We start from the raw sequence: 22,608 nt of genomic DNA, 5'->3' as shown, positions 1-22,608 counted from the left end.
ATCTCAACTTGCCTGGAACGTGAAGCAACAGTAGAGCTGCGTGCGATTTTCCGCGCGGGAGGCGAACACGATCATGACAGCACAGACACTTCGGAAAATTCGGCACTTTACCACACCACAGTTAATTCCACAGGAAGCAAACTCATTTTTCTTCTGTTTCAAACAGAAATGCAGTAGGGGTCGAAACCGCATTTGAACAAGCGGCGTCGTTGGAGTTGATCAGCAGAAATGGCAGCGGTGGGATTCGAACCCACGCCTCTGTCGAGACTGGAGCCTTAATCCAGCGCCTTAGACCGCTCGGCCACACTACCATCCGCCGGGGCTGCCCATTTTCTTGCACTTCCAATTGTGCTCCTGCATAACAACACATGCAAAGTCAGGTGAAAAGGGGTCCACGACCCCTCTCCGACTCGCACAGCTGCTGGGATGTGCCCGTCTACAATATCAATTTCGCAGCAGATCATGATAGCCCATCAATCCAGACAAAAATCAATCTATCGTCTCAGACTCTTTTCAGCTACAAATGTATCTGTGAGTGCGTGAGAACATATGATCAGTTATGATTTGGTCAAATTACCATGAGCTGCTTGACATTACTGCAATTTCGATTCTTGCTTTGCTAAATGATTTCACCCATTGCTCGAAACAGGACACCTTTCACGTTTACACGGAACACGAAACACACCGGACTACAGGGAAAATGCACAAAGCTGAGCAGGCCGTGTTCCACATCATACCGTGCAGCAGAGTTACAGTCACTGTGTCTGTTTTGCAGAATAAGAGTCCCAAAGAATGTTCTCCACCCTAAAACCGGAGGTAGCATTACAATCCGAGAACGACAGATCACATTGTGAGGATGCTCTGTCCTCAGAGCCAGTTCGAGATGCCACTTTCCTTGCCTTTTACCTTAACCGTGCAATTTGCTGCAGAGATGCTCAGTCCTGGACATGAGCCTCATGGATACCAACTGAGTTGGAAACCTGTGTGGGAATCGAGGAGAAGCGACTCAATAAATTTTGCTAAATTCCATGGTGTTTATGAGAAATGCAGTTTGTGTTCACCTCAATCTAAAATGCAGTTTCTGAACATAGTAACAGAAGTCAAAAGGTAATTAACTCACCCCACCCCCACTCCAGACGAGGTGCTAACTGCCCATGAGTGCTTTTTGTTCTCGATGTGAAGAGCTCTCACGCCTGAGTCACCCTCACGTCTCTGGTTGCTGAGTGAATCACAAAGAAGGAATTTCACCAGAGCTGGAACTGCCTCACTTCCCCACTCGCCCTCCCCGTGTACATTTTCCTGCTCCTCAGTGATTTAAAGAAAACCAAATGGATGCGATATCATTCTGTAGCATCTCTGTCGATTCCTCCGTTTCAGTTCCGACGTGGCTTAGATCACGTGGCGCACCTTAATACTAGCGACGCTATGAAAGCACAAGTCCAAAGGTTCCTCTGAGAGTGTAATTTCTTTCATTGCGTTGCTGATTGAATGAGCCACTAACGTGCGAACTGCTCCAAAACATGATTCAGGACCTCTGGTGCCAACTCTCGCACGTTGAATAACGACAGACAGCTTCCAAATGAGGTCTTTCAGAGACGACTTTGGGGTACATTTGACAGACAGACTAGTTCAGGAATCCGTGGTGCGCTGTGACACCAGCGCATGAGCTTCTTCCCTGTCTTTGAACCGGGCCGCCTGCGCAAGGAATGCAAATGCGGTACTGCTTTTCGTGAAAGGATCAGAAGGCGGTAACTACACTCTCAAACGGAATGGCATATGAACAGAACCAGGTTGGAGAAAAACTTTACAATGCTTTGCACAGTAATTAAATGGAGTTGCATTACATTTCACTACGAGAGCACATTTGTTCAAGCAAATTCGAAGGCAGGTTTGCAGATGGGAAAGCAAGCAAGAAAGCTCCGTTCCTGACCATGTAAAGGTCCGCAGTTGAAGAACAAAGCAGTTTCTGCCCACTTTCGAAACGGGCACCTTTCGCGTGTAAGGCGAGCGTGATGACCACTTCACTACAGAAACCAGCCTCAGCCGGCCGTGCTGCGGCTCAGTGGCATCCAGCAATGACAGTTGAAGCCATTCTACCTTTCACCTTTCTGTTTCCAATAGCTCGTTGTTTCATGGGACTTGTTTCATTTTGGCTATGTGGTGAGCATGGACGAGATACACCGAAGTATCTGTTTCTACGCGGTGGACCCCAATAACGTTGTGTTGCTTACACCGGCTTTAAAGGATTACTTTTTAGCGGAGCTTGCCGTCGCAGTCTGTGGCACAATCATTTCGTCTGTTCGGAAGCATTTAACACGGAACACAAACAAAACTGGCAAACCAAATGCAGTTTTAGACACAGCGAGCATGAATGCTAAATGTGAGACAGTCCGGGGGCATGAGCCATAAAGTAATCTCACAACTAACAACAGGGCAATTCCAAACTACTCTTTCAAACATACTGGAGACTGAGTGCACCACCACTTCCGAGACAATGCTGAAAAGAGAGAAAGAAAGAACATAATAAGAGTGGGCCATAAAAAGTGAATTTCACCAATCACAGTCGCGATTAGATTACCTTTCCCTTCGGATGTGTCCAGGACGGAGATGAAGTAAATGGGAGAAATTCAATAACAAATGACATCGAAATTCATTGGAACGATTTTCTCATTGGCCAGAAAACCAAATAACGACGAGTCGAGTCACCGTAGGACTTTGTTTCACAACAGCGATGAAATAACAGTCTCCATTCGGTTCCAGTAAAATCTCAACTTGCCTGGAACGTGAAGCAACAGTAGAGCTGCGTGCGATTTTCCGCGCGGGAGGCGAACACGATCATGACAGCACAGACACTTCGGAAAATTCGGCACTTTACCACACCACAGTTAATTCCACAGGAAGCAAACTCATTTTTCTTCTGTTTCAAACAGAAATGCAGTAGGGGTCGAAACCGCATTTGAACAAGCGGCGTCGTTGGAGTTGATCAGCAGAAATGGCAGCGGTGGGATTCGAACCCACGCCTCTGTCGAGACTGGAGCCTTAATCCAGCGCCTTAGACCGCTCGGCCACACTACCATCCGCCGGGGCTGCCCATTTTCTTGCACTTCCAATTGTGCTCCTGCATAACAACACATGCAAAGTCAGGTGAAAAGGGGTCCACGACCCCTCTCCGACTCGCACAGCTGCTGGGATGTGCCCGTCTACAATATCAATTTCGCAGCAGATCATGATAGCCCATCAATCCAGACAAAAATCAATCTATCGTCTCAGACTCTTTTCAGCTACAAATGTATCTGTGAGTGCGTGAGAACATATGATCAGTTATGATTTGGTCAAATTACCATGAGCTGCTTGACATTACTGCAATTTCGATTCTTGCTTTGCTAAATGATTTCACCCATTGCTCGAAACAGGACACCTTTCACGTTTACACGGAACACGAAACACACCGGACTACAGGGAAAATGCACAAAGCTGAGCAGGCCGTGTTCCACATCATACCGTGCAGCAGAGTTACAGTCACTGTGTCTGTTTTGCAGAATAAGAGTCCCAAAGAATGTTCTCCACCCTAAAACCGGAGGTAGCATTACAATCCGAGAACGACAGATCACATTGTGAGGATGCTCTGTCCTCAGAGCCAGTTCGAGATGCCACTTTCCTTGCCTTTTACCTTAACCGTGCAATTTGCTGCAGAGATGCTCAGTCCTGGACATGAGCCTCATGGATACCAACTGAGTTGGAAACCTGTGTGGGAATCGAGGAGAAGCGACTCAATAAATTTTGCTAAATTCCATGGTGTTTATGAGAAATGCAGTTTGTGTTCACCTCAATCTAAAATGCAGTTTCTGAACATAGTAACAGAAGTCAAAAGGTAATTACCTCACCCCACCCCCACTCCAGACGAGGTGCTAACTGCCCATGAGTGCTTTTTGTTCTCGATGTGAAGAGCTCTCACGCCTGAGTCACCCTCACGTCTCTGGTTGCTGAGTGAATCACAAAGAAGGAATTTCACCAGAGCTGGAACTGCCTCACTTCCCCACTCGCCCTCCCCGTGTACATTTTCCTGCTCCTCAGTGATTTAAAGAAAACCAAATGGATGCGATATCATTCTGTAGCCTCTCTGTCGATTCCTCCGTTTCAGTTCCGACGTGGCTTAGATCACGTGGCGCACCTTAATACTAGCGACGCTATGAAAGCACAAGTCCAAAGGTTCCTCTGAGAGTGTAATTTCTTTCATTGCGTTGCTGATTGAATGAGCCACTAACGTGCGAACTGCTCCAAAACATGATTCAGGACCTCTGGTGCCAACTCTCGCACGTTGAATAACGACAGACAGCTTCCAAATGAGGTCTTTCAGAGACGACTTTGGGGTACATTTGACAGACAGACTAGTTCAGGAATCCGTGGTGCGCTGTGACACCAGCGCATGAGCTTCTTCCCTGTCTTTGAACCGGGCCGCCTGCGCAAGGAATGCAAATGCGGTACTGCTTTTCGTGAAAGGATCAGAAGGCGGTAACTACACTCTCAAACGGAATGGCATATGAACAGAACCAGGTTGGAGAAAAACTTTACAATGCTTTGCACAGTAATTAAATGGAGTTGCATTACATTTCACTACGAGAGCACATTTGTTCAAGCAAATTCGAAGGCAGGTTTGCAGATGGGAAAGCAAGCAAGAAAGCTCCGTTCCTGACCATGTAAAGGTCCGCAGTTGAAGAACAAAGCAGTTTCTGCCCACTTTCGAAACGGGCACCTTTCGCGTGTAAGGCGAGCGTGATGACCACTTCACTACAGAAACCAGCCTCAGCCGGCCGTGCTGCGGCTCAGTGGCATCCAGCAATGACAGTTGAAGCCATTCTACCTTTCACCTTTCTGTTTCCAATAGTTCGTTGTTTCATGGGACTTGTTTAATTTTGGCTATGTGGTGAGCATGGACGAGATACACCGAAGTATCTGTTTCTACGCGGTGGACCCCAATAACGTTGTGTTGCTTACACCGGCTTTAAAGGATTACTTTTTAGCGGAGCTTGCCGTCGCAGTCTGTGGCACAATCATTTCGTCTGTTCGGAAGCATTTAACACGGAACACAAACAAAACTGGCAAACCAAATGCAGTTTTAGACACAGCGAGCATGAATGCTAAATGTGAGACAGTCCGGGTGCATGAGCCATAAAGTAATCTCACAACTAACAACAGGGCAATTCCAAACTACTCTTTCAAACATACTGGAGACTGAGTGCACCACCACTTCCGAGACAATGTTGAAAAGAGAGAAAGAAAGAACATAATAAGAGTGGGCCATAAAAAGTGAATTTCACCAATCACAGTCGCGATTAGATTACCTTTCCCTTCGGATGTGTCCAGGACGGAGATGAAGTAAATGGGAGAAATTCAATAACAAATGACATCGAAATTCATTGGAACGATTTTCTCATTGGCCAGAAAACCAAATAACGACGAGTCGAGTCACCGTAGGACTTTGTTTCACAACAGCGATGAAATAACAGTCTCCATTCGGTTCCAGTAAAATCTCAACTTGCCTGGAACGTGAAGCAACAGTAGAGCTGCGTGCGATTTTCCGCGCGGGAGGCGAACACGATCATGACAGCACAGACACTTCGGAAAATTCGGCACTTTACCACACCACAGTTAATTCCACAGGAAGCAAACTCATTTTTCTTCTGTTTCAAACAGAAATGCAGTAGGGGTCGAAACCGCATTTGAACAAGCGGCGTCGTTGGAGTTGATCAGCAGAAATGGCAGCGGTGGGACTCGAACCCACGCCTCTGTCGAGACTGGAGCCTTAATCCAGCGCCTTAGACCGCTCGGCCACACTACCACCCGCCGGGGCTGCCCATTTTCTTGCACTTCCAATTGTGCTCCTGCATAACAACACATGCAAAGTCAGGTGAAAAGGGGTCCACGACCCCTCTCCGACTCGCACAGCTGCTGGGATGTGCCCGTCTACAATATCAATTTCGCAGCAGATCATGATAGCCCATCAATCCAGACAAAAATCAATCTATCGTCTCAGACTCTTTTCAGCTACAAATGTATCTGTGAGTGCGTGAGAACATATGATCAGTTATGATTTGGTCAAATTACCATGAGCTGCTTGACATTACTGCAATTTCGATTCTTGCTTTGCTAAATGATTTCACCCATTGCTCGAAACAGGACACCTTTCACGTTTACACGGAACACGAAACACACCGGACTACAGGGAAAATGCACAAAGCTGAGCAGGCCGTGTTCCACATCATACCGTGCAGCAGAGTTACAGTCACTGTGTCTGTTTTGCAGAATAAGAGTCCCAAAGAATGTTCTCCACCCTAAAACCGGAGGTAGCATTACAATCCGAGAACGACAGATCACATTGTGAGGATGCTCTGTCCTCAGAGCCAGTTCGAGATGCCACTTTCCTTGCCTTTTACCTTAACCGTGCAATTTGCTGCAGAGATGCTCAGTCCTGGACATGAGCCTCATGGATACCAACTGAGTTGGAAACCTGTGTGGGAATCGAGGAGAAGCGACTCAATAAATTTTGCTAAATTCCATGGTGTTTATGAGAATTGCAGTTTGTGTTCACCTCAATCTAAAATGCAGTTTCTGAACATAGTAACAGAAGTCAAAAGGTAATTACCTCACCCCACCCCCACTCCAGAAGAGGTGCTAACTGCCCATGAGTGCTTTTTGTTCTCGATGTGAAGAGCTCTCACGCCTGAGTCACCCTCACGTCTCTGGTTGCTGAGTGAATCACAAAGAAGGAATTTCACCAGAGCTGGAACTGCCTCACTTCCCCACTCGCCCTCCCCGTGTACATTTTCCTGCTCCTCAGTGATTTAAAGAAAACCAAATGGATGCGATATCATTCTGTAGCCTCTCTGTCGATTCCTCCGTTTCAGTTCCGACGTGGCTTAGATCACGTGGCGCACCTTAATACTAGCGACGCTATGAAAGCACAAGTCCAGAGGTTCCTCTGAGAGTGTAATTTCTTTCATTGCGTTGCTGATTGAATGAGCCACTAACGTGCGAACTGCTCCAAAACATGATTCAGGACCTCTGGTGCCAACTCTCGCACGTTGAATAACGACAGACAGCTTCCAAATGAGGTCTTTCAGAGACGTCTTTGGGGTACATTTGACAGACAGACTAGTTCAGGAATCCGTGGTGCGCTGTGACACCAGCGCATCAGCTTCTTCCCTGTCTTTGAACCGGGCCGCCTGCGCAAGGAATGCAAATGCGGTACTGCTTTTCGTGAAAGGATCAGAAGGCGGTAACTACACTCTCAAACGGAATGGCATATGAACAGAACCAGGTTGGAGAAAAACTTTACAATGCTTTGCACAGTAATTAAATGGAGTTGCATTACATTTCACTACGAGAGCACATTTGTTCAAGCATATTCGAAGGCAGGTGTGCAGATGGGAAAGCAAGCAAGAAAGCTCCGTTCCTGACCATGTAAAGGTCCGCAGTTGAAGAACAAAGCAGTTTCTGCCCACTTTCGAAACGGGCACCTTTCGCGTGTAAGGCGAGCGTGATGACCACTTCACTACAGAAACCAGCCTCAGCCGGCCGTGCTGCGGCTCAGTGGCATCCAGCAATGACAGTTGAAGCCATTCTACCTTTCACCTTTCTGTTTCCAATAGCTCGTTGTTTCATGGGACTTGTTTCATTTTGGCTATGTGGTGAGCATGGACGAGATACACCGAAGTATCTGTTTCTACGCGGTGGACCCCAATAACGTTGTGTTGCTTACACCGGCTTTAAAGGATTACTTTTTAGCGGAGCTTGCCGTCGCAGTCTGTGGCACAATCATTTCGTCTGTTCGGAAGCATTTAACACGGAACACAAACAAAACTGGCAAACCAAATGCAGTTTTAGACACAGCGAGCATGAATGCTAAATGTGAGACAGTCCGGGGGCATGAGCCATAAAGTAATCTCACAACTAACAACAGGGCAATTCCAAACTACTCTTTCAAACATACTGGAGACTGAGTGCACCACCACTTCCGAGACAATGCTGAAAAGAGAGAAAGAAAGAACATAATAAGAGTGGGCCATAAAAAGTGAATTTCACCAATCACAGTCGCGATTAGATTACCTTTCCCTTCGGATGTGTCCAGGACGGAGATGAAGTAAATGGGAGAAATTCAATAACAAATGACATCGAAATTCATTGGAACGATTTTCTCATTGGCCAGAAAACCAAATAACGACGAGTCGAGTCACCGTAGGACTTTGTTTCACAACAGCGATGAAATAACAGTCTCCATTCGGTTCCAGTAAAATCTCAACTTGCCTGGAACGTGAAGCAACAGTAGAGCTGCGTGCGATTTTCCGCGCGGGAGGCGAACACGATCATGACAGCACAGACACTTCGGAAAATTCGGCACTTTACCACACCACAGTTAATTCCACAGGAAGCAAACTCATTTTTCTTCTGTTTCAAACAGAAATGCAGTAGGGGTCGAAACCGCATTTGAACAAGCGGCGTCGTTGGAGTTGATCAGCAGAAATGGCAGCGGTGGGATTCGAACCCACGCCTCTGTCGAGACTGGAGCCTTAATCCAGCGCCTTAGACCGCTCGGCCACACTACCATCCGCCGGGGCTGCCCATTTTCTTGCACTTCCAATTGTGCTCCTGCATAACAACACATGCAAAGTCAGGTGAAAAGGGGTCCACGACCCCTCTCCGACTCGCACAGCTGCTGGGATGTGCCCGTCTACAATATCAATTTCGCAGCAGATCATGATAGCCCATCAATCCAGACAAAAATCAATCTATCGTCTCAGACTCTTTTCAGCTACAAATGTATCTGTGAGTGCGTGAGAACATATGATCAGTTATGATTTGGTCAAATTACCATGAGCTGCTTGACATTACTGCAATTTCGATTCTTGCTTTGCTAAATGATTTCACCCATTGCTCGAAACAGGACACCTTTCACGTTTACACGGAACACGAAACACACCGGACTACAGGGAAAATGCACAAAGCTGAGCAGGCCGTGTTCCACATCATACCGTGCAGCAGAGTTACAGTCACTGTGTCTGTTTTGCAGAATAAGAGTCCCAAAGAATGTTCTCCACCCTAAAACCGGAGGTAGCATTACAATCCGAGAACGACAGATCACATTGTGAGGATGCTCTGTCCTCAGAGCCAGTTCGAGATGCCACTTTCCTTGCCTTTTACCTTAACCGTGCAATTTGCTGCAGAGATGCTCAGTCCTGGACATGAGCCTCATGGATACCAACTGAGTTGGAAACCTGTGTGGGAATCGAGGAGAAGCGACTCAATAAATTTTGCTAAATTCCATGGTGTTTATGAGAAATGCAGTTTGTGTTCACCTCAATCTAAAATGCAGTTTCTGAACATAGTAACAGAAGTCAAAAGGTAATTACCTCACCCCACCCCCACTCCAGACGAGGTGCTAACTGCCCATGAGTGCTTTTTGTTCTCGATGTGAAGAGCTCTCACGCCTGAGTCACCCTCACGTCTCTGGTTGCTGAGTGAATCACAAAGAAGGAATTTCACCAGAGCTGGAACTGCCTCACTTCCCCACTCGCCCTCCCCGTGTACATTTTCCTGCTCCTCAGTGATTTAAAGAAAACCAAATGGATGCGATATCATTCTGTAGCCTCTCTGTCGATTCCTCCGTTTCAGTTCCGACGTGGCTTAGATCACGTGGCGCACCTTAATACTAGCGACGCTATGAAAGCACAAGTCCAAAGGTTCCTCTGAGAGTGTAATTTCTTTCATTGCGTTGCTGATTGAATGAGCCACTAACGTGCGAACTGCTCCAAAACATGATTCAGGACCTCTGGTGCCAACTCTCGCACGTTGAATAACGACAGACAGCTTCCAAATGAGGTCTTTCAGAGACGACTTTGGGGTACATTTGACAGACAGACTAGTTCAGGAATCCGTGGTGCGCTGTGACACCAGCGCATCAGCTTCTTCCCTGTCTTTGAACCGGGCCGCCTGCGCAAGGAATGCAAATGCGGTACTGCTTTTCGTGAAAGGATCAGAAGGCGGTAACTACACTCTCAAACGGAATGGCATATGAACAGAACCAGGTTGGAGAAAAACTTTACAATGCTTTGCACAGTAATTAAATGGAGTTGCATTACATTTCACTACGAGAGCACATTTGTTCAAGCAAATTCGAAGGCAGGTTTGCAGATGGGAAAGCAAGCAAGAAAGCTCCGTTCCTGACCATGTAAAGGTCCGCAGTTGAAGAACAAAGCAGTTTCTGCCCACTTTCGAAACGGGCACCTTTCGCGTGTAAGGCGAGCGTGATGACCACTTCACTACAGAAACCAGCCTCAGCCGGCCGTGCTGCGGCTCAGTGGCATCCAGCAATGACAGTTGAAGCCATTCTACCTTTCACCTTTCTGTTTCCAATAGCTCGTTGTTTCATGGGACTTGTTTCATTTTGGCTATGTGGTGAGCATGGACGAGATACACCGAAGTATCTGTTTCTACGCGGTGGACCCCAATAACGTTGTGTTGCTTACACCGGCTTTAAAGGATTACTTTTTAGCGGAGCTTGCCGTCGCAGTCTGTGGCACAATCATTTCGTCTGTTCGGAAGCATTTAACACGGAACACAAACAAAACTGGCAAACCAAATGCAGTTTTAGACACAGCGAGCATGAATGCTAAATGTGAGACAGTCCGGGGGCATGAGCCATAAAGTAATCTCACAACTAACAACAGGGCAATTCCAAACTACTCTTTCAAACATACTGGAGACTGAGTGCACCACCACTTCCGAGACAATGCTGAAAAGAGAGAAAGAAAGAACATAATAAGAGTGGGCCATAAAAAGTGAATTTCACCAATCACAGTCGCGATTAGATTACCTTTCCCTTCGGATGTGTCCAGGACGGAGATGAAGTAAATGGGAGAAATTCAATAACAAATGACATCGAAATTCATTGGAACGATTTTCTCATTGGCCAGAAAACCAAATAACGACGAGTCGAGTCACCGTAGGACTTTGTTTCACAACAGCGATGAAATAACAGTCTCCATTCGGTTCCAGTAAAATCTCAACTTGCCTGGAACGTGAAGCAACAGTAGAGCTGCGTGCGATTTTCCGCGCGGGAGGCGAACACGATCATGACAGCACAGACACTTCGGAAAATTCGGCACTTTACCACACCACAGTTAATTCCACAGGAAGCAAACTCATTTTTCTTCTGTTTCAAACAGAAATGCAGTAGGGGTCGAAACCGCATTTGAACAAGCGGCGTCGTTGGAGTTGATCAGCAGAAATGGCAGCGGTGGGATTCCAACCCACGCCTCTGTCGAGACTGGAGCCTTAATCCAGCGCCTTAGACCGCTCGGCCACACTACCACCCGCCGGGGCTGCCCATTTTCTTGCACTTCCAATTGTGCTCCTGCATAACAACACATGCAAAGTCAGGTGAAAAGGGGTCCACGACCCCTCTCCGACTCGCACAGCTGCTGGGATGTGCCCGTCTACAATATCAATTTCGCAGCAGATCATGATAGCCCATCAATCCAGACAAAAATCAATCTATCGTCTCAGACTCTTTTCAGCTACAAATGTATCTGTGAGTGCGTGAGAACATATGATCAGTTATGATTTGGTCAAATTACCATGAGCTGCTTGACATTACTGCAATTTCGATTCTTGCTTTGCTAAATGATTTCACCCATTGCTCGAAACAGGACACCTTTCACGTTTACACGGAACACGAAACACACCGGACTACAGGGAAAATGCACAAAGCTGAGCAGGCCGTGTTCCACATCATACCGTGCAGCAGAGTTACAGTCACTGTGTCTGTTTTGCAGAATAAGAGTCCCAAAGAATGTTCTCCACCCTAAAACCGGAGGTAGCATTACAATCCGAGAACGACAGATCACATTGTGAGGATGCTCTGTCCTCAGAGCCAGTTCGAGATGCCACTTTCCTTGCCTTTTACCTTAACCGTGCAATTTGCTGCAGAGATGCTCAGTCCTGGACATGAGCCTCATGGATACCAACTGAGTTGGAAACCTGTGTGGGAATCGAGGAGAAGCGACTCAATAAATTTTGCTAAATTCCATGGTGTTTATGAGAAATGCAGTTTGTGTTCACCTCAATCTAAAATGCAGTTTCTGAACATAGTAACAGAAGTCAAAAGGTAATTACCTCACCCCACCCCCACTCCAGACGAGGTGCTAACTGCCCATGAGTGCTTTTTGTTCTCGATGTGAAGAGCTCTCACGCCTGAGTCACCCTCACGTCTCTGGTTGCTGAGTGAATCACAAAGAAGGAATTTCACCAGAGCTGGAACTGCCTCACTTCCCCACTCGCCCTCCCCGTGTACATTTTCCTGCTCCTCAGTGATTTAAAGAAAACCAAATGGATGCGATATCATTCTGTAGCCTCTCTGTCGATTCCTCCGTTTCAGTTCCGACGTGGCTTAGATCACGTGGCGCACCTTAATACTAGCGACGCTATGAAAGCACAAGTCCAAAGGTTCCTCTGAGAGTGTAATTTCTTTCATTGCGTTGCTGATTGAATGAGCCACTAACGTGCGAACTGCTCCAAAACATGATTCAGGACCTCTGGTGCCAACTCTCGCACGTTGAATAACGACAGACAGCTTCCAAATGAGGTCTTTCAGAGACGACTTTGGGGTACATTTGACAGACAGACTAGTTCAGGAATCCGTGGTGCGCTGTGACACCAGCGCATGAGCTTCTTCCCTGTCTTTGAACCGGGCCGCCTGCGCAAGGAATGCAAATGCGGTACTGCTTTTCGTGAAAGGATCAGAAGGCGGTAACTACACTCTCAAACGGAATGGCATATGAACAGAACCAGGTTGGAGAAAAACTTTACAATGCTTTGCACAGTAATTAAATGGAGTTGCATTACATTTCACTACGAGAGCACATTTGTTCAAGCAAATTCGAAGGCAGGTTTGCAGATGGGAAAGCAAGCAAGAAAGCTCCGTTCCTGACCATGTAAAGGTCCGCAGTTGAAGAACAAAGCAGTTTCTGCCCACTTTCGAAACGGGCACCTTTCGCGTGTAAGGCGAGCGTGATGACCACTTCACTACAGAAACCAGCCTCAGCCGGCCGTGCTGCGGCTCAGTGGCATCCAGCAATGACAGTTGAAGCCATTCTACCTTTCACCTTTCTGTTTCCAATAGCTCGTTGTTTCATGGGACTTGTTTCATTTTGGCTATGTGGTGAGCATGGACGAGATACACCGAAGTATCTGTTTCTACGCGGTGGACCCCAATAACGTTGTGTTGCTTACACCGGCTTTAAAGGATTACTTTTTAGCGGAGCTTGCCGTCGCAGTCTGTGGCACAATCATTTCGTCTGTTCGGGAGCATTTAACACGGAACACAAACAAAACTGGCAAACCAAATGCAGTTTTAGACACAGCGAGCATGAATGCTAAATGTGAGACAGTCCGGGGGCATGAGCCATAAAGTAATCTCACAACTAACAACAGGGCAATTCCAAACTACTCTTTCAAACATACTGGAGACTGAGTGCACCACCACTTCCGAGACAATGCTGAAAAGAGAGAAAGAAAGAACATAATAAGAGTGGGCCATAAAAAGTGAATTTCACCAATCACAGTCGCGATTAGATTACCTTTCCCTTCGGATGTGTCCAGGACGGAGATGAAGTAAATGGGAGAAATTCAATAACAAATGACATCGAAATTCATTGGAACGATTTTCTCATTGGCCAGAAAACCAAATAACGACGAGTCGAGTCACCGTAGGACTTTGTTTCACAACAGCGATGAAATAACAGTCTCCATTCGGTTCCAGTAAAATCTCAACTTGCCTGGAACGTGAAGCAACAGTAGAGCTGCGTGCGATTTTCCGCGCGGGAGGCGAACACGATCATGACAGCACAGACACTTCGGAAAATTCGGCACTTTACCACACCACAGTTAATTCCACAGGAAGCAAACTCATTTTTCTTCTGTTTCAAACAGAAATGCAGTAGGGGTCGAAACCGCATTTGAACAAGCGGCGTCGTTGGAGTTGATCAGCAGAAATGGCAGCGGTGGGATTCGAACCCACGCCTCTGTCGAGACTGGAGCCTTAATCCAGCGCCTTAGACCGCTCGGCCACACTACCACCCGCCGGGGCTGCCCATTTTCTTGCACTTCCAATTGTGCTCCTGCATAACAACACATGCAAAGTCAGGTGAAAAGGGGTCCACGACCCCTCTCCGACTCGCACAGCTGCTGGGATGTGCCCGTCTACAATATCAATTTCGCAGCAGATCATGATAGCCCATCAATCCAGACAAAAATCAATCTATCGTCTCAGACTCTTTTCAGCTACAAATGTATCTGTGAGTGCGTGAGAACATATGATCAGTTATGATTTGGTCAAATTACCATGAGCTGCTTGACATTACTGCAATTTCGATTCTTGCTTTGCTAAATGATTTCACCCATTGCTCGAAACAGGACACCTTTCACGTTTACACGGAACACGAAACACACCGGACTACAGGGAAAATGCACAAAGCTGAGCAGGCCGTGTTCCACATCATACCGTGCAGCAGAGTTACAGTCACTGTGTCTGTTTTGCAGAATAAGAGTCCCAAAGAATGTTCTCCACCCTAAAACCGGAGGTAGCATTACAATCCGAGAACGACAGATCACATTGTGAGGATGCTCTGTCCTCAGAGCCAGTTCGAGATGCCACTTTCCTTGCCTTTTACCTTAACCGTGCAATTTGCTGCAGAGATGCTCAGTCCTGGACATGAGCCTCATGGATACCAACTGAGTTGGAAACCTGTGTGGGAATCGAGGAGAAGCGACTCAATAAATTTTGCTAAATTCCATGGTGTTTATGAGAAATGCAGTTTGTGTTCACCTCAATCTAAAATGCAGTTTCTGAACATAGTAACAGAAGTCAAAAGGTAATTACCTCACCCCACCCCCACTCCAGACGAGGTGCTAACTGCCCATGAGTGCTTTTTGTTCTCGATGTGAAGAGCTCTCACGCCTGAGTCACCCTCACGTCTCTGGTTGCTGAGTGAATCACAAAGAAGGAATTTCACCAGAGCTGGAACTGCCTCACTTCCCCACTCGCCCTCCCCGTGTACATTTTCCTGCTCCTCAGTGATTTAAAGAAAACCAAATGGATGCGATATCATTCTGTAGCATCTCTGTCGATTCCTCCGTTTCAGTTCCGACGTGGCTTAGATCACGTGGCGCACCTTAATACTAGCGACGCTATGAAAGCACAAGTCCAAAGGTTCCTCTGAGAGTGTAATTTCTTTCATTGCGTTGCTGATTGAATGAGCCACTAACGTGCGAACTGCTCCAAAACATGATTCAGGACCTCTGGTGCCAACTCTCGCACGTTGAATAACGACAGACAGCTTCCAAATGAGGTCTTTCAGAGACGACTTTGGGGTACATTTGACAGACAGACTAGTTCAGGAATCCGTGGTGCGCTGTGACACCAGCGCATGAGCTTCTTCCCTGTCTTTGAACCGGGCCGCCTGCGCAAGGAATGCAAATGCGGTACTGCTTTTCGTGAAAGGATCAGAAGGCGGTAACTACACTCTCAAACGGAATGGCATATGAACAGAACCAGGTTGGAGAAAAACTTTACAATGCTTTGCACAGTAATTAAATGGAGTTGCATTACATTTCACTACGAGAGCACATTTGTTCAAGCAAATTCGAAGGCAGGTTTGCAGATGGGAAAGCAAGCAAGAAAGCTCCGTTCCTGACCATGTAAAGGTCCGCAGTTGAAGAACAAAGCAGTTTCTGCCCACTTTCGAAACGGGCACCTTTCGCGTGTAAGGCGAGCGTGATGACCACTTCACTACAGAAACCAGCCTCAGCCGGCCGTGCTGCGGCTCAGTGGCATCCAGCAATGACAGTTGAAGCCATTCTACCTTTCACCTTTCTGTTTCCAATAGCTCGTTGTTTCATGGGACTTGTTTCATTTTGGCTATGTGGTGAGCATGGACGAGATACACCGAAGTATCTGTTTCTACGCGGTGGACCCCAATAACGTTGTGTTGCTTACACCGGCTTTAAAGGATTACTTTTTAGCGGAGCTTGCCGTCGCAGTCTGTGGCACAATCATTTCGTCTGTTCGGAAGCATTTAACACGGAACACAAACAAAACTGGCAAACCAAATGCAGTTTTAGACACAGCGAGCATGAATGCTAAATGTGAGACAGTCCGGGGGCATGAGCCATAAAGTAATCTCACAACTAACAACAGGGCAATTCCAAACTACTCTTTCAAACATACTGGAGACTGAGTGCACCACCACTTCCGAGACAATGCTGAAAAGAGAGAAAGAAAGAACATAATAAGAGTGGGCCATAAAAAGTGAATTTCACCAATCACAGTCGCGATTAGATTACCTTTCCCTTCGGATGTGTCCAGGACGGAGATGAAGTAAATGGGAGAAATTCAATAACAAATGACATCGAAATTCATTGGAACGATTTTCTCATTGGCCAGAAAACCAAATAACGACGAGTCGAGTCACCGTAGGACTTTGTTTCACAACAGCGATGAAATAACAGTCTCCATTCGGTTCCAGTAAAATCTCAACTTGCCTGGAACGTGAAGCAACAGTAGAGCTGCGTGCGATTTTCCGCGCGGGAGGCGAACACGATCATGACAGCACAGACACTTCGGAAAATTCGGCACTTTACCACACCACAGTTAATTCCACAGGAAGCAAACTCATTTTTCTTCTGTTTCAAACAGAAATGCAGTAGGGGTCGAAACCGCATTTGAACAAGCGGCGTCGTTGGAGTTGATCAGCAGAAATGGCAGCGGTGGGATTCCAACCCACGCCTCTGTCGAGACTGGAGCCTTAATCCAGCGCCTTAGACCGCTCGGCCACACTACCACCCGCCGGGGCTGCCCATTTTCTTGCACTTCCAATTGTGCTCCTGCATAACAACACATGCAAAGTCAGGTGAAAAGGGGTCCACGACCCCTCTCCGACTCGCACAGCTGCTGGGATGTGCCCGTCTACAATATCAATTTCGCAGCAGATCATGATAGCCCATCAATCCAGACAAAAATCAATCTATCGTCTCAGACTCTTTTCAGCTACAAATGTATCTGTGAGTGCGTGAGAACATATGATCAGTTATGATTTGGTCAAATTACCATGAGCTGCTTGACATTACTGCAATTTCGATTCTTGCTTTGCTAAATGATTTCACCCATTGCTCGAAACAGGACACCTTTCACGTTTACACGGAACACGAAACACACCGGACTACAGGGAAAATGCACAAAGCTGAGCAGGCCGTGTTCCACATCATACCGTGCAGCAGAGTTACAGTCACTGTGTCTGTTTTGCAGAATAAGAGTCCCAAAGAATGTTCTCCACCCTAAAACCGGAGGTAGCATTACAATCCGAGAACGACAGATCACATTGTGAGGATGCTCTGTCCTCAGAGCCAGTTCGAGATGCCACTTTCCTTGCCTTTTACCTTAACCGTGCAATTTGCTGCAGAGATGCTCAGTCCTGGACATGAGCCTCATGGATACCAACTGAGTTGGAAACCTGTGTGGGAATCGAGGAGAAGCGACTCAATAAATTTTGCTAAATTCCATGGTGTTTATGAGAAATGCAGTTTGTGTTCACCTCAATCTAAAATGCAGTTTCTGAACATAGTAACAGAAGTCAAAAGGTAATTACCTCACCCCACCCCCACTCCAGACGAGGTGCTAACTGCCCATGAGTGCTTTTTGTTCTCGATGTGAAGAGCTCTCACGCCTGAGTCACCCTCACGTCTCTGGTTGCTGAGTGAATCACAAAGAAGGAATTTCACCAGAGCTGGAACTGCCTCACTTCCCCACTCGCCCTCCCCGTGTACATTTTCCTGCTCCTCAGTGATTTAAAGAAAACCAAATGGATGCGATATCATTCTGTAGCATCTCTGTCGATTCCTCCGTTTCAGTTCCGACGTGGCTTAGATCACGTGGCGCACCTTAATACTAGCGACGCTATGAAAGCACAAGTCCAAAGGTTCCTCTGAGAGTGTAATTTCTTTCATTGCGTTGCTGATTGAATGAGCCACTAACGTGCGAACTGCTCCAAAACATGATTCAGGACCTCTGGTGCCAACTCTCGCACGTTGAATAACGACAGACAGCTTCCAAATGAGGTCTTTCAGAGACGACTTTGGGGTACATTTGACAGACAGACTAGTTCAGGAATCCGTGGTGCGCTGTGACACCAGCGCATGAGCTTCTTCCCTGTCTTTGAACCGGGCCGCCTGCGCAAGGAATGCAAATGCGGTACTGCTTTTCGTGAAAGGATCAGAAGGCGGTAACTACACTCTCAAACGGAATGGCATATGAACAGAACCAGGTTGGAGAAAAACTTTACAATGCTTTGCACAGTAATTAAATGGAGTTGCATTACATTTCACTACGAGAGCACATTTGTTCAAGCAAATTCGAAGGCAGGTTTGCAGATGGGAAAGCAAGCAAGAAAGCTCCGTTCCTGACCATGTAAAGGTCCGCAGTTGAAGAACAAAGCAGTTTCTGCCCACTTTCGAAACGGGCACCTTTCGCGTGTAAGGCGAGCGTGATGACCACTTCACTACAGAAACCAGCCTCAGCCGGCCGTGCTGCGGCTCAGTGGCATCCAGCAATGACAGTTGAAGCCATTCTACCTTTCACCTTTCTGTTTCCAATAGTTCGTTGTTTCATGGGACTTGTTTAATTTTGGCTATGTGGTGAGCATGGACGAGATACACCGAAGTATCTGTTTCTACGCGGTGGACCCCAATAACGTTGTGTTGCTTACACCGGCTTTAAAGGATTACTTTTTAGCGGAGCTTGCCGTCGCAGTCTGTGGCACAATCATTTCGTCTGTTCGGAAGCATTTAACACGGAACACAAACAAAACTGGCAAACCAAATGCAGTTTTAGACACAGCGAGCATGAATGCTAAATGTGAGACAGTCTGGGGGCATGAGCCATAAAGTAATCTCACAACTAACAACAGGGCAATTCCAAACTACTCTTTCAAACATACTGGAGACTGAGTGCACCACCACTTCCGAGACAATGCTGAAAAGAGAGAAAGAAAGAACATAATAAGAGTGGGCCATAAAAAGTGAATTTCACCAATCACAGTCGCGATTAGATTACCTTTCCCTTCGGATGTGTCCAGGACGGAGATGAAGTAAATGGGAGAAATTCAATAACAAATGACATCGAAATTCATTGGAACGATTTTCTCATTGGCCAGAAAACCAAATAACGACGAGTCGAGTCACCGTAGGACTTTGTTTCACAACAGCGATGAAATAACAGTCTCCATTCGGTTCCAGTAAAATCTCAACTTGCCTGGAACGTGAAGCAACAGTAGAGCTGCGTGCGATTTTCCGCGCGGGAGGCGAACACGATCATGACAGCACAGACACTTCGGAAAATTCGGCACTTTACCACACCACAGTTAATTCCACAGGAAGCAAACTCATTTTTCTTCTGTTTCAAACAGAAATGCAGTAGGGGTCGAAACCGCATTTGAACAAGCGGCGTCGTTGGAGTTGATCAGCAGAAATGGCAGCGGTGGGATTCCAACCCACGCCTCTGTCGAGACTGGAGCCTTAATCCAGCGCCTTAGACCGCTCGGCCACACTACCACCCGCCGGGGCTGCCCATTTTCTTGCACTTCCAATTGTGCTCCTGCATAACAACACATGCAAAGTCAGGTGAAAAGGGGTCCACGACCCCTCTCCGACTCGCACAGCTGCTGGGATGTGCCCGTCTACAATATCAATTTCGCAGCAGATCATGATAGCCCATCAATCCAGACAAAAATCAATCTATCGTCTCAGACTCTTTTCAGCTACAAATGTATCTGTGAGTGCGTGAGAACATATGATCAGTTATGATTTGGTCAAATTACCATGAGCTGCTTGACATTACTGCAATTTCGATTCTTGCTTTGCTAAATGATTTCACCCATTGCTCGAAACAGGACACCTTTCACGTTTACACGGAACACGAAACACACCGGACTACAGGGAAAATGCACAAAGCTGAGCAGGCCGTGTTCCACATCATACCGTGCAGCAGAGTTACAGTCACTGTGTCTGTTTTGCAGAATAAGAGTCCCAAAGAATGTTCTCCACCCTAAAACCGGAGGTAGCATTACAATCCGAGAACGACAGATCACATTGTGAGGATGCTCTGTCCTCAGAGCCAGTTCGAGATGCCACTTTCCTTGCCTTTTACCTTAACCGTGCAATTTGCTGCAGAGATGCTCAGTCCTGGACATGAGCCTCATGGATACCAACTGAGTTGGAAACCTGTGTGGGAATCGAGGAGAAGCGACTCAATAAATTTTGCTAAATTCCATGGTGTTTATGAGAAATGCAGTTTGTGTTCACCTCAATCTAAAATGCAGTTTCTGAACATAGTAACAGAAGTCAAAAGGTAATTACCTCACCCCACCCCCACTCCAGACGAGGTGCTAACTGCCCATGAGTGCTTTTTGTTCTCGATGTGAAGAGCTCTCACGCCTGAGTCACCCTCACGTCTCTGGTTGCTGAGTGAATCACAAAGAAGGAATTTCACCAGAGCTGGAACTGCCTCACTTCCCCACTCGCCCTCCCCGTGTACATTTTCCTGCTCCTCAGTGATTTAAAGAAAACCAAATGGATGCGATATCATTCTGTAGCCTCTCTGTCGATTCCTCCGTTTCAGTTCCGACGTGGCTTAGATCACGTGGCGCACCTTAATACTAGCGACGCTATGAAAGCACAAGTCCAAAGGTTCCTCTGAGAGTGTAATTTCTTTCATTGCGTTGCTGATTGAATGAGCCACTAACGTGCGAACTGCTCCAAAACATGATTCAGGACCTCTGGTGCCAACTCTCGCACGTTGAATAACGACAGACAGCTTCCAAATGAGGTCTTTCAGAGACGACTTTGGGGTACATTTGACAGACAGACTAGTTCAGGAATCCGTGGTGCGCTGTGACACCAGCGCATGAGCTTCTTCCCTGTCTTTGAACCGGGCCGCCTGCGCAAGGAATGCAAATGCGGTACTGCTTTTCGTGAAAGGATCAGAAGGCGGTAACTACACTCTCAAACGGAATGGCATATGAACAGAACCAGGTTGGAGAAAAACTTTACAATGCTTTGCACAGTAATTAAATGGAGTTGCATTACATTTCACTACGAGAGCACATTTGTTCAAGCAAATTCGAAGGCAGGTTTGCAGATGGGAAAGCAAGCAAGAAAGCTCCGTTCCTGACCATGTAAAGGTCCGCAGTTGAAGAACAAAGCAGTTTCTGCCCACTTTCGAAACGGGCACCTTTCGCGTGTAAGGCGAGCGTGATGACCACTTCACTACAGAAACCAGCCTCAGCCGGCCGTGCTGCGGCTCAGTGGCATCCAGCAATGACAGTTGAAGCCATTCTACCTTTCACCTTTCTGTTTCCAATAGCTCGTTGTTTCATGGGACTTGTTTAATTTTGGCTATGTGGTGAGCATGGACGAGATACACCGAAGTATCTGTTTCTACGCGGTGGACCCCAATAACGTTGTGTTGCTTACACCGGCTTTAAAGGATTACTTTTTAGCGGAGCTTGCCGTCGCAGTCTGTGGCACAATCATTTCGTCTGTTCGGAAGCATTTAACACGGAACACAAACAAAACTGGCAAACCAAATGCAGTTTTAGACACAGCGAGCATGAATGCTAAATGTGAGACAGTCCGGGGGCATGAGCCATAAAGTAATCTCACAACTAACAACAGGGCAATTCCAAACTACTCTTTCAAACATACTGGAGACTGAGTGCACCACCACTTCCGAGACAATGCTGAAAAGAGAGAAAGAAAGAACATAATAAGAGTGGGCCATAAAAAGTGAATTTCACCAATCACAGTCGCGATTAGATTACCTTTCCCTTCGGATGTGTCCAGGACGGAGATGAAGTAAATGGGAGAAATTCAATAACAAATGACATCGAAATTCATTGGAACGATTTTCTCATTGGCCAGAAAACCAAATAACGACGAGTCGAGTCACCGTAGGACTTTGTTTCACAACAGCGATGAAATAACAGTCTCCATTCGGTTCCAGTAAAATCTCAACTTGCCTGGAACGTGAAGCAACAGTAGAGCTGCTTGCGATTTTTTGATCAATGCTTTCTGTTTTGCGATTCGCTCAATACATTACGAGTTAACAGGGTTTCTGAGGTAACATCCAGCAGTAAAAATCCTCAACTGAGGACCTGGGAACATTTCACTGAGTTATGTCAGTCGGAGCAAAAGTGAGGAAGTCATTCGTTTCTGCAGTGTTTCACAATTCTACCTTTCCCGTGAGCAGTCGAACAGACTAAATGATTGTGCCACAGACTGCGACGGCAAGCTCCGCTAAAAAGTAATCCTTTAATGCCGGTTTAAGCAACACAACGTTATTGGGGTCCACCGCGTAGAAACAGATACTTCGGTGTATCTCGTCCATGCTCACCACATAGCCAAAATTAAACATGTCCTGTTCCCCAGCATGTGGGCGGCACAGTGGTTAGCACTGCTGCCTCACAGCACTAAGAGACCTGGGTTCAATTCCCGCCTCAGGCG

The 22,608-nt window shown here is 46.7% G+C and overlaps 1 long non-coding RNA gene and 4 other non-coding genes across 6 annotated transcripts in view; all 5 read right to left on the bottom strand.

Moving 5' to 3' along the window:
* LOC148135658 (uncharacterized) overlaps positions 1-22,608 on the bottom strand; it is an 830,866-nt gene that overhangs the window by 107,923 nt on the left and 700,335 nt on the right. The gene's annotated exons all lie outside the window — the stretch shown is intronic.
* trnal-aag (transfer RNA leucine (anticodon AAG)) lies at positions 230-311 on the bottom strand. Its single transcript has one exon. It is a non-coding gene; the product is annotated as a tRNA-Leu (tRNA).
* Positions 2,994-3,075, bottom strand: trnal-aag (transfer RNA leucine (anticodon AAG)). The gene has a single exon. It is a non-coding gene; the product is annotated as a tRNA-Leu (tRNA).
* trnal-aag (transfer RNA leucine (anticodon AAG)) lies at positions 8,522-8,603 on the bottom strand. Its single transcript has one exon. It is a non-coding gene; the product is annotated as a tRNA-Leu (tRNA).
* Positions 14,050-14,131, bottom strand: trnal-aag (transfer RNA leucine (anticodon AAG)). The gene has a single exon. It is a non-coding gene; the product is annotated as a tRNA-Leu (tRNA).

This window comes from Chiloscyllium plagiosum, unplaced genomic scaffold (genome assembly GCF_037043375.1).
Source record: "Chiloscyllium plagiosum isolate Xiang-an unplaced genomic scaffold, Cpla_swu_hap1 HiC_scaffold_49, whole genome shotgun sequence".
Lineage (NCBI taxonomy): Eukaryota > Metazoa > Chordata > Chondrichthyes > Orectolobiformes > Hemiscylliidae > Chiloscyllium > Chiloscyllium plagiosum.
The sequence above is the reverse complement of the archived record's forward strand: the minus strand, read 5'-3'. Positions and strand labels throughout refer to the sequence as shown.